The following is a 12,388-nucleotide window of genomic DNA, read 5'->3' on the forward strand; positions in this document are numbered from 1 at the left end:
ACAAAAACACAGACACACACTGGGGAAACATAAAGTCTCTATCTTTGGAAACTCGCAGGGTAGAAAGACCTAATGACAGGAGTATAGCGGGAACCCAGGGCACAGCAAGAACAGAACTCTGGACACACTACAGACACATAGGGGAGAAGGTACAGAATCAGGGCAAACAGGAGTTGATGAATTTGGCAGGTGAAGGAAAGTGGTTCTCAGCAGGGTGCATGGACTGGGGAATTCAGTTTTTTGCCAGAATCACTGAAGAGACAAAAGATTTGTTATGATATAGAATAGAGTACCAGTATACAACAAATATACAAGAACAATCAGGGCATAACCAAGAGCAACAGGCTACACATGTAAACATACATGCACAGAGACTGATGCCAATATAGAAAGAAAAGCAGAATCAGAAGACAAAGTCAGTATGAACAGATAGGCTACTACAGTTCAGGTTAGGATATACAAGGCAGAAGATCCTAGCCTAAATGCACAAGCAAGCAGAGGATGAACTTTGAGAGTCAGTACTCACTAACCCTTATGCCACGTACACAGGACCAGACTTTTTGACAGCAAAGGTCCGACGGAATGAGTCCGTCAGACAATTCAATCGTGTGCGGGCTCCATCGGATCTTTGCTTGCCCAAAATCCGGTGGACTTTAGAAATAGAACATGTTTTAAATTTTCCCACTGGAACTCCACTGGACTGAGAAATCCATTCGTGTGTATGCTAGTTTGACGGACAAAAACGGACGCTAGAGCAGCTATTGGCTACTGGCTATGAACTTCCTTATTCTAGTCCGGTCGTACGTCATCACGTTCGAATCCATCGGACTTTGGTGTGATTGTGTGTGGCCAAGTCCGTTCATTTGGATCTCTGCCGAAAGTCCATCGGAAAGACCGTTGGACCTAGTCCCTCGAAAAGTCCGGTCGTGTGTACGCGGCATTACAGATTTACCAGAACTGGCTAGTGACAGCAGAGAACCATAACAGACACAAATGCAGGACAGATAAGACACAGGTATAAAACTTTTAAAAATAAATAAAAATTTTCATTAAATGGGAAAACACACCAGGGCAGATCCAATGCATTGCAAGTTCTTGATAACAGTATCACCGAGGACCCTAATGCTGCAACCCTGCTGCCCCTGCTTATGGGAGAATCCATTATAAACTATGTCCATTCGTTTCTAATGGACATTAACGCCCCGTACACATGACCGGACTATCTAGCGGACTTGGTTCCGGAGGATGCTGGGACTGTGACATCATAAGGGGGCGGGGTCACCATGTGACATCACCTGGTGACCCGCCCATTGCCCCTATAAAAGTCGCCGCACAACGCGTCCCTGCCATTGCAGCCAACATCGCAAGAGAAGAGACAAGAGGCAAGAAGGTTGCGGTGACAGCGACAGAAGACCGGGCCAACGCTAGTGAAAGAGCTAGCAGAAGATAGCGGAGGCCCAGCAGGAGAACCGAAGAGGGGGACAAGACCCCCGAAGAGAGCGGGACAAGACCCCGAAGTGGGAAGAAGACCCCCGGGCGACGACAAAGAAGAAAGCCAGGCTCCTCCGCTAGTAAAAGATAGCAGAAGATAGCGGAGGAGTCTGGCGAGAAGATCCCCAAGACAAAAGAAGAGAAGACCACTGGAGCTGTCCAATAAATTAATTTAAAAACTTGTGTTGTGTTTTTTATTTACACTTTTTTTCACCAGGTGAATGGGTAGGGGTACATCGTACCCCATACTTATTCACATAGGGTGGGGGGCCAGTATCTGGGGGCCCCTTTACTAAAGAGGGCTCCTGGATTCCGCTAAGCCCTCCGCCTGCCTGCAGAACCCGACAACCAACAACCAGGGTTGTCGTGAAAAGGCCCTTGTCCTCATCAACATGGGGACAAGGTGCTTTGGGGTGGGGGGCTGCAGGGCCCCCTTCCCCAAAGCACCCCCCATGTTGAGGGCACGCTGCTTGGTACGTCTCAGGAGGGGGGTCGCTCGCTCGTCCCCACCCCCTTTCCTGACCGGCCGGGCTGCATGCTCGGATAAGGGTCTGATATGGACTTTGGGGGGACCCCAATGCCGTTTTTTCAGTGTAGGGCTTCCCCATTAAGTCCATACCAGGTGACGGGGCTAGCGAGGTGTAAATCTCACCGATGGAGGCAGCGACATTGACTTCCTGCGCTAGTCCCATCTACCTGGAGCCATGTTCATTTCCATAGTCCGGCGGATTGTCCGCTGGATCTAGTCCACCGGAAAAGTCCGGTGTGTGGGCAGGTCTGCTTGTTCGGATAGTCCGATCGTGTGTACGCGGCATAAGAGTCAAAAAACATTTCATCCAGAAATCCAAGAAAAATATCTACTGATGGGTATTATATTAACCACTTCCCGACCAGCGCACGACAATGTACAGAATGGCACGGGCAGGCATATTGGCGTACATGTATGTCCAATCTTCAATGCCGCCCTGCCATCGGGAGCGCGCCGGCGGCGGCGCGCTCCCGCGCCGGTCGGGACCCCCGTGAGTCCGGTCACGGGACCCGTGGACTCGATCGCCGCGGGCATCCCCGCGATCGTCTGATGGGACGGCTGAATGGAGGAAATTACGTGTAAACAGCATTTCTCCATTCTGCCTAGTAACTAGTGACGCTGATCTCTGCTCCATGTGATTGGAGCAGAGATCAGTGTTCACTAAATGAAAGCCCAACCCCCCCACAGTTAGTAACACACCCCTAAGAACACTTAACCCCTACACTGCCACCCACTGGTTAACCCCTTCACTGCATTTATATAGCAGTGATTACTGTATAAATGACAATGGTCCCAAAAATGGCCGATGGGTCCCCCACAATGTCGCAGTCACAATAAAAATCGCTGATCGCCGCCATTACTAGTAAAAAAAAATAATAAAAAATTATTAATAAAAATGCTATAAAACTATCCCTATTTTGTAAACGCTATAACTTTTGCGCAAACCAATCAATAATCGCTTATTGCTTATTGTAGAAGAATATGTATCAGCCTAAACTGAGGGAAAAAAATGTTTTATATATTTTTGGGGGATATTTATTATAACAAAAAGTAAAAAATAATGAGTTTTTTTCAAAATTGTCGCTCTATTTTTGTTTATAGCGCAAAAAATAAAAACCGCAGGGGTGATCAAATACCACCAAAAGAAAGCTCTATTTGTGGGGAAAAAAGGACGTCAATTTTGTTTGGGAGCCACGTCGCACGATCGCGCAATTGTCAGTTAAAGCGACGCAGTGCCGAATCGCAAAAAGTGGTCTGGTCTTTGACCAGCAAAATGGTGCGGTCTGAAAGTGGTTAAGGAATGTACATTCAAGGTAGGACTAAATGTGCACAAAGTGCTTCACAAAACACTACTAACCAACAAGGGCATAATAATAAATAACATATACATATTAACTTCCAATATACAGTATGATATTATAGAAAATACAGTAAAGAGTTCCTTCTATAAAACTAGCTTACAGTCTAAAATTGCTAATTAAAATGTAAATAAAAGAGCAGTTGATGGTAGGAAAATCACTTGGCATACTAAATGGAACATAGCATGCACAACAAAACATTGAAATGCATCAGTACTATGAAACATACAGTCACATTAGAATTACAGCAAATTTTATTATAACACAAGCCAGTATTTCAACCCATATAAGGCTCTTTGTGTGTTTATGGGAATGCCCTGCTAGTTGCTGTTTGTGGTTTTTATTTTGTAGGCCGCTGTTCCAGATTCAGTTGGACAGCACAATGTATTAAGCAAAAACAGAAGGCAGCTGGCAAGCCTATCTCTAAAGTGCAAGGCAAGCCAAGTGGAACACTTCATAGGGGTTAAATTAGTACTTCTTCAACAGCATTCATTAAGCTGAATGTTAGGTGATATGAATACATCTTTATGATTGATACATTACGACAATCCAGCAGTGCCACTGAGCAGCAAAGTGTACACAGTTCTAAATATTACACTGTTTATCACCCAGGTTAAGTCATCACAGTTTTGAATATTACACTGTTTTACACCCAGGTTAAGTCATTTACACGCGTTGACCATGAGCTGATTACAGTACGCCAGACTACTTGTGTACACAGTACATCTTATTTTACAGGCAAGTAAGTAAAGCAACATATTTGCAAACATGAGATATTTTCTTGCCTTGATTACATTTCCATTCCTAACTAAAAAAGTATTTTTTGGGGGGTATCATGCATTCCATTCCCATTTCACAGAGTTCCTCTTAATTTCATGTTCTTCTGCTCCCTCAAGAAGCTTATGAGTAAGCCTACATTCAAGTAAGATGATAAGACAGTGTGTTCTGCTGCCAGACAAGCCTCTCTTACTAAAATTGTGTAGACTTTATAATGATTTATGAATCACGTCTTTGCATTCTGTGCTTACTCACATATGTGACTACAATTGTGCTATAAAGAAACTTTTTTTTTTTCAATCTAGATTTGTCCCTGAATGAATCAGAGCGTATTTACTCAGAAGACTGCATATTTATTTAGTTTAGTGTCTGAGAAGGGAGAAAAAAAAAACTTTTGAATAATGAACTTAACATTCTTTTGTGAAAAAGAAAGAAAATCTAGAATGAAGGCTAAAAAACTGAATGAAATGTAAGTGAAGTCTAAAAACTTGCCACACTAAATATGTATATAGAGTTTGTGTATAATATATATATATATATATATATATATATATATATATATATATATATATATATATATATATATATATATATATATATACATATTATATATATTTTATCTCACAAAGTGATTATACCCCTCATGTTTTTATAAATATTTTATATAATATGTTTTTTATATATATATATATATATATAAAATGGTGGTATTTACTATATATATATATATATATATATATATATATATATATATATATATATATATATATATATATATATAGTAAATACCACCATTTTATGTACATACATATATTTACTGTACATATTGTAAGTACCTTGGTTTTCACAGTATGGAACCTCTATATTTCAGCATCGGAACATATTGTATGGATTAGTGGTACAGAGGCATTGTTCTTGCCATCTTGAATAGTATTCCATGCTGATTCATAATGTGATGATAGATAATGTAAGCCTCCTGTCCTCTTATCTCTGTTTGATGCTTTCGTAGAATTTCTTTACTAGCCAAGCATCTGTTTTATACACAAAAACTCACCAACTATTCACATTTTACATATGTATTTGTGACAGCATTTATACCCCAGTTCGTGACATTGAAACAATGGAAAGTTTGAATCTGGAACAGCAACATATTAGGGTTTATTTGTAGTTTCCCTCTTACGATAGAAGTCTTATAGCTCTATACAATTATTTTAGCATAACTGCAAAAAAAAAAAAAAAACTGTAAATACAAATAAACCTGATAATTAGGCCTCATGCACACTTGTTTTTGTAAATGCTGTTTATCCTGGCAAGAGAAAATCAGCGTTATAAAGCTGCATTTTTTAAAAACAGTTTAGATGAGTTTAACAGAGTTTGTGAGTTTATTTTTTTTATTGGCCAGAAATTTAATTTATTCTGGCCATTGAAATAAATAAACACTAAAGTGCTAAATGTTTCTAGAGTTTATGTTTGTTTCTGAGTGTTTTTCAGCATTCAGACGTTTTTTGTGGTCAAAAGAACTGCTCTTGAACGTGATTTTAGGGCGTTCAGACAACAGCCCATAAACTCCTCTGCTGATAAACTGCTAAAAATGTTCATGTGTGCATGGACACATAGGATAACATAGAGGGGCATTTAAGGGCAGTTAAAAAAAAAAGGCCCAAGCTCACAAAACTGTGAGCTTAATAGCAGCAGTGTGCATGTGGCCTTAAGAGAATTGTAACTCTTACCAAATGATACTTTTTTAAATAACACATGTATCAAAAACAATTGCCATTTTTAAAAATAAAAAATAAATGTTTTCATCTCTTTTGGCCCTTTATTGCATCTTAGTGTTGTTGATCTACCACAGCCTCTGCAGCCACCTCTACATGAAGGCACTTTACCAATTGCTGCATTGCATTTTTCAGGGTAAGTTTCTTGATGGTGACAACTTTGGACCATGCCTGCATAACTTACATTGAAACAGCCTATTTCAGTCTCCATCGGAAACCTGTGTGACAAATTGACAACGCAGGAGCACAACTTTGAAGAGAGGGAGAGAGTGTTGTCAGCAGGGGCGTTGCTAGGTCTACAAAAGATCTAGGGCAGCGTAGTAAAGAAATTCATATACTTGGGCGGGCATACACATGTATATACAGTAATATACGTTTGTGTGTGTATCCCCAGAGAGCCCCCCACTTACACCAGGGTCCCCAAAGAGCCCCCCTTACATCAGGGTCCTCAGAGAGCCCCCCTTACATCAGGGTCCCCAGAGAGCCCTCCTTACTTCAGGGTCCTCAGAGAGCCCCCCCCACATCAGGGTTCCCAGAGAGCCCCCTTACATCAGGGTCCCCAGAGAGCCTCCCCCTTAAATCAGGGTCCCCAGAGAGCCTCTCCCTTAAAATCAGGGTCCCCAGAGAGCCTCCCTCTTGCATCATGGTCCCCAGAGAGCCTCCCCTCCCTTTGGGGACTCCTGCAGAGACTCAGATTCGGGGGTATAGCCTCAAAATCCACCCCCTAGCGAAGCCACTGGTTGTCAGCCTATAACATGAAGTGCTTAAACAATGACTGTCATTGCACTAGTTTTAAAATTGCATTAAAGTGGAACTAAACTGGAAACAAAAACCATCTAGGAGGTATACCTTTTTGGAATGCCTGTATATGTCATTTCTGCCGGAAAAAAACAAACCTTTTTTTGTGCATACTGCTTATGGTGCATGAATAGTGCAGTGTACACTCCCAGACCATTACCAGCATATGCAAGATGGTGAGACTAGAGCTGGATGACAGGCTGATATCATTTCAGCTAACATCTGCAAAAGTTACATCATCAGTGACTGCCCAGTAGCCAGATGTCAGACCCAGAAGAAACGGAGAAGAATTTGGCAGAAAAAAGGGGTGAAGTAGTGACAGGGATCAAGGAGCTGTGTGGGTGCTGGAGGAGGGCAAATCCATAGGTAAGTCTGCCATAATGTGGAAGTATGCTGTGTGATATTGCACATTATGACAAGAACTGCCTACCCAAAATTTCATGATTGGTACTATATTGGTATACTTTATTTACAAAATAACCAATGCTAACTCATGTAATCCCCAAACCTGCAAAATGTTGGCAGGGTTTGAAAATTGGTGCTGTCAATATAGAATACAATTTCAAAGCATATGTTTCATATTATATCATACTGTATTGCATCATAAATGCTGTTGCATAAAACTCTAGGATCTTGAATGCAGTATACCAGACGGTCGTATTCTCTGTGTTAGATAAAAAAATTCAGATGACAATGAACAGTTTATTGATAATTTATATTATGCAGATTGCCCAAAACCCATCGGTGCACTCACGTAACATCAAACTGAGTCAAATGCTCCCTGAAAATGTGAGGACTTTCAAAACCATTGCAGATGTACACTAAGCAGAACATCATAATAACAAGATCATGCCATGCATTATATAATGTCACTGCTATGGGACTATAGTATAGAGAATTCGGGCACTAATTAAGTCCTACTTCCAGGAAATTCATAGAATTAATGTCAAGCATTACATGAGAATACACACGAGTACTACAGATGCTTAATGTTAGCAACTACTGCACATCCATATGTTTGTAATGACCTAACTTTGTTCGTAACTTAACTGTTACATACTAAGAGTACATTAAACATAGCATCAGTAAACATTTGGAAACAAATTTTTTCATATAGATCTTATAAAAACAGGAAATGCTTTTAATTCACGAACCTTCTTACAATTAACAATTATAAGGGTGAATTTAGTAGGGCCCATTCGTACTTTGCCATTCTGGTGCATTGGCAATTGTCAATTGAGTTAGTGCACTAGGGTGCCATTAAAAATGAAGGGCACCACAATGCACACACCTTAAATTGGATGTAAACCCGAAAAAAAATTGGGTTTATTTATTTTTTTATGTCATAATGTAGAGTATAAATTTCCTATCATTTGAGCCCAGTCTTGCCACAAAGAGTTAATCATAGGTCACATAGACTATACACACAGTTATGATGTAGAGTTAATGAATTAATGAGTGTGTATATAATATTTTTGCACATCAAATTGCATCTTGTCATCGAGAGTCAGCGAATATTTACTCAATAAGGAGTGTATTGTTTATTTCTATTTTTTTAGCGCTGCAGTTCTGGGCAGCACTGAGCAGCTGAGAGATCGTTAAATTTTCTTCGTCTCCTCATCTGCTGACTGAACATTTGTGTTTTATGTACTGTGACATACTGAAGCAGAGCATGATCCTCTCCCTTCAGAGACTGGGCCACAGGGCAGTATTCCAACATGATAACGACTCCAAACACACCAACAAGATGACCACTGCCTCACTAAAGGAGCTGAGGGTAAAGGTGATGAACTGGCCAAGCATGTCTCCAGACCTAAACCCTATTGAGCATCAGTGGGGCATCCTCAAACAGAAGGTGGAGGAGCACAAGGTCTCTAACATCCACCAGCTCCATGATGTCACCATGGAGGAGTGGAAGAGGATTCCAGTGGCAACCTGTGAAGCTCCGGTGAACTCCGAGCCCAAGAGGGTTAAGGCAGTGCTGGAAAATAATGGTGGCCACACAAAATATTGACACTTTTGGCCCAATTTGGACATTTTCATTTAGGGGTGTACTCACTTTTGATGCCAGCGGTTTAGACATTAATGGATGTGTTTTGCATTATTTTGAGGGGACAGCAAATATACACTGTTATACAAGCTGTACACTCACTACTTTACATTGTAGCAAAGTGTAATTTCTTCAGTTTCACATGAAAAGATATAATAAAATATTTACAAAAATGTGAGGAGTGTATTCACTTTTGTGAGATACTTTATATAAAAAGTGTACAGCAAGGATAGTGGGGCCACCTCATAATGTCTGCAGCAGGTATGGAGACTCAATAACTCAAGATCAGCTATCTCACTAACAGAGTCCCGTAAGATATACAAAACTGGCAGGTTCTTGATCCATTCAAGTGGCATATCCACCACACAGTGCACAGAAGCACCAAGGGGATGGGGCCCATTGTGATCTCCTCTCATTCACAGCACATCATGAGGATCACTCAAAATCATTTTCAGCCATCACATCCACTAGCAATGCACCAGGTATGTTATCATTGCCCATGCATACATCTAGTCAATCTGCGATGCAGCCTGAGTGCTTGGGCTGCCCTACATAGGCTGCACACTGTGCATCTTTCTAGCTGGGAATCAGAGAAAACAAGTGAAGCAGACTGTGCAATCAGTGTCTTTGCATGATACTGTTGTCCCCTAGGCATCTGCTTCTAGTGATGGGATTAGAGTGATATGCTTGTAGGCCTATGGAAAGGTTGAAGAAGGGCATGCTGTAGACTCAGGTTGCAAAAATTTATTTTTATAAGGTATAGGGTACTATGATGAGGTAATATGTTATCTGTATCATGTGTCAATATACAGCAAAATATAAAGACTGCTGCTATTTTATTGCTTTAATGGCAGTGCTGCCATTATTCAATGTTTTGAAAAGAAAAAGTTCTTGTAATGCCGCGTACACAACCCGACTTTCCGGCAGATTAGGTCCAATGGAATCAGTCCGTTGGACAATCCGATCGTGTGTGGGCTAATCCGATCGTTTTTCAAAAAAAAAAAATCAGACGGACCTAGAACATTTCAAATCTGTCCGACGGACTCAATTCCTATCGGGAAAACCATTCGTCTGTATGCTGGTCCGACGGACCAAATACGACGCAAGAGATGCTATTGGCTACTGGCTATTGAACTTCCTTTTTTATTCCCGTCTTACATCATCACATTCAAAACGAATGGGCTTTTCGAACAGACTTAGTCCGTTTATGTGTGGCCAAGTCCGTTTGTTCGTAAGTCCATTGGAACTCCACCGAAAGTCCGTCGGGAAGACCGTCTGACCTTTTCTGCCGTAAAGTCCGGTCGTGTGTACGCGGCATAAGACCTTTGTTTTTACCATTAGGTAAACTGCACTGGATAGTTCCTTATAAATCTCCTTTATTCGGGACTTCAACACCTAATGCTAGCTGAAACCACAGCGAACACTAAAAAAAGTATGCGTGATTGAGTGGAAATATCTAAACTTTTAGCTATATTATCCAGCAGCCAGCTCTCTGTGCCGCTTCAGCCCATAAAGGAAATGGGTATTTCCATGAACAATCTCACATCTTTTATACAAGATTCATTAACTTAGCTTTTTATATCCTAATTCTATATTTCACTTTGACACATTGTTTTTTTCTTTTATAGCCAAGCATTAATGTTAAGAAATACTATTGCTGAAACATGATTTGCTTGTCTAAATGACATTTATTCTTTTATATTTCAATAAAACTGCTATTTTAAATGTATTACCATGCAGAAATGATTTAAGAAAAATGTATTAATGCCTCAAGGTTTACAACTAAAATAGTTCATGGGAAGTCTGATCATGCTTCCCAAGTACATTTGGCAGTAAAATCTTAGAAGAGACAAAAGTGTGGCTTTAATAGACAGATTAAGCTTCCTTTAAATCTAAATAAAGTAAATGTAAGTGCCTGTGCTGAATGTATAATCAACCATCAGCACGCATACGATATGATATGATATGATATAAAGTCTGTGTATGGAATTTTTTGGTGATAATGCGTCACTTAAGCCTAGGGGAACTTCTATACACTTCTAGGAAGATCAAACAGCAGACAAATGTGACCTACACCAAAAAGTATAAATGGGTGACTCAACGGATGATTGGACCACATGAGAGAAGAGGTCTAAAAATGATGGATAACATGATAGTACATCAGGTTTGATATACCAAAGCCTTCCACTGGAATCCTACTGTACCATGACGAAGAACTCACAGGACAAAAAAACCTAGGTTTAGCTGCATTTAGAGTATTAATGTAAATAAAGTGCTAAATTAGTTAAAGCGCTATATAAAGTGACACTGCATGTGCAAAATCGCATAAATCACATGTGCAATTTTGCACATGCGATGTCACTTTATGTATCACTTTAACTAATTTAGCACTTTATTTATGGTACTAATTTTTTCACTAGAGAGCGACACCATATATTATTTTTATTTAATATTGTTGGTGCGGTTTGACCAGTTCGGTGTCTGCTGCAGCTAGTATTCCGTTGTTTATTGTTGTCCTGGTAGTGCAGAGATATTCTTTCTTATTTAGAGTATAAACGTGCCTAAAATGAATGTACATGTGTATAAATTTGCTGAAACGTGTCTAAACCTGCTTTAAAGCAAGAACATATAACTTACAGTCCTGTCGAGAGTACTGAGGTTTGCTTACTCACCATTCCTAACAATCACAAAACATCTTACATTCTTTTCAATGCATTCAAAGCAATATGTGATTGCAGGAGAGGAGATCATAACACTGATCTGCACCTCCTTCAATCACAGAACCTTGCATTTATTTTGCGTGTAGTGTGACTGCATTCAATCTTCTGTTTTGTTGTTTCCTGAGAGCACAGTAGAAAGTCCATCATTTTTAACTAAGTCGCTATTATTATGAATCTATGTCCTCTATATGTTCTTTTGGAGAATTCATTGGGGAACAAATAATAAATGATGTCTGCATTCTGTGTCACCAAGTTAAGTTTACAATTTGTCATATGAGGATATAACTACATAAGCAGGTCTGTAGTCTTTACTGAGCCAAGTAGTGGGCACAATTTTAGAAAATAGTTGTATTGAACCCAGTTCTGTTCCATCCAGAACAAGGAAATCCAAGTTGATACCCTCCACCACTACCAGAGAAAAACATTCTGGGTAGAGTTATTTTTATATATAACAAATAGGTGTAGCAATAAAATAAATATAATCAAGCTTACATGTCCATCATGAAAAATCAATAATGTCTCTCATATATCAAACATAAATAAATAATAACTGTGCTCCTTTATTACACAATACAATTCTCTGGTGTATTTTACCTGTCCTTCACTACTTCTGAGCGTTGTGATGTCATTCATCCTGTACGTGTTTCATCACCTGGCTCATGTAACTTCATCTGATTGGATGACACCTCACTCTCTCTTATATAGGTACCTATCGGTATCATTTTATTATGGATCCATGCTTGGAAGTAGAGAAGAGCTGGTAAAATACACTGGAGAATTGGATTGTGTAGTGAAAGAGCACAGTAATTATGCTGTATATGCTGAATATTTGAGGCATGTCTTACTGGTTTTAAATGTGGGTGTTATTCTGGAGGTGGAAGGGAATGAAT

General features: G+C 39.9%; 1 protein-coding gene across 1 annotated transcript in view; it reads right to left on the minus strand.

The window, feature by feature from the left end:
* GLIS3 (GLIS family zinc finger 3) overlaps positions 1 to 12,388 on the minus strand; it is a 535,482-nt gene that overhangs the window by 63,575 nt on the left and 459,519 nt on the right. The gene's annotated exons all lie outside the window — the stretch shown is intronic.

Source organism: Lithobates pipiens, unplaced genomic scaffold (genome assembly GCF_037356315.1).
Source record: "Lithobates pipiens isolate NorthernLeopardFrog02 unplaced genomic scaffold, aLitPip1_a1.2 Scaffold_13, whole genome shotgun sequence".
NCBI classification, from domain to species: Eukaryota; Metazoa; Chordata; class Amphibia; order Anura; family Ranidae; genus Lithobates; species Lithobates pipiens.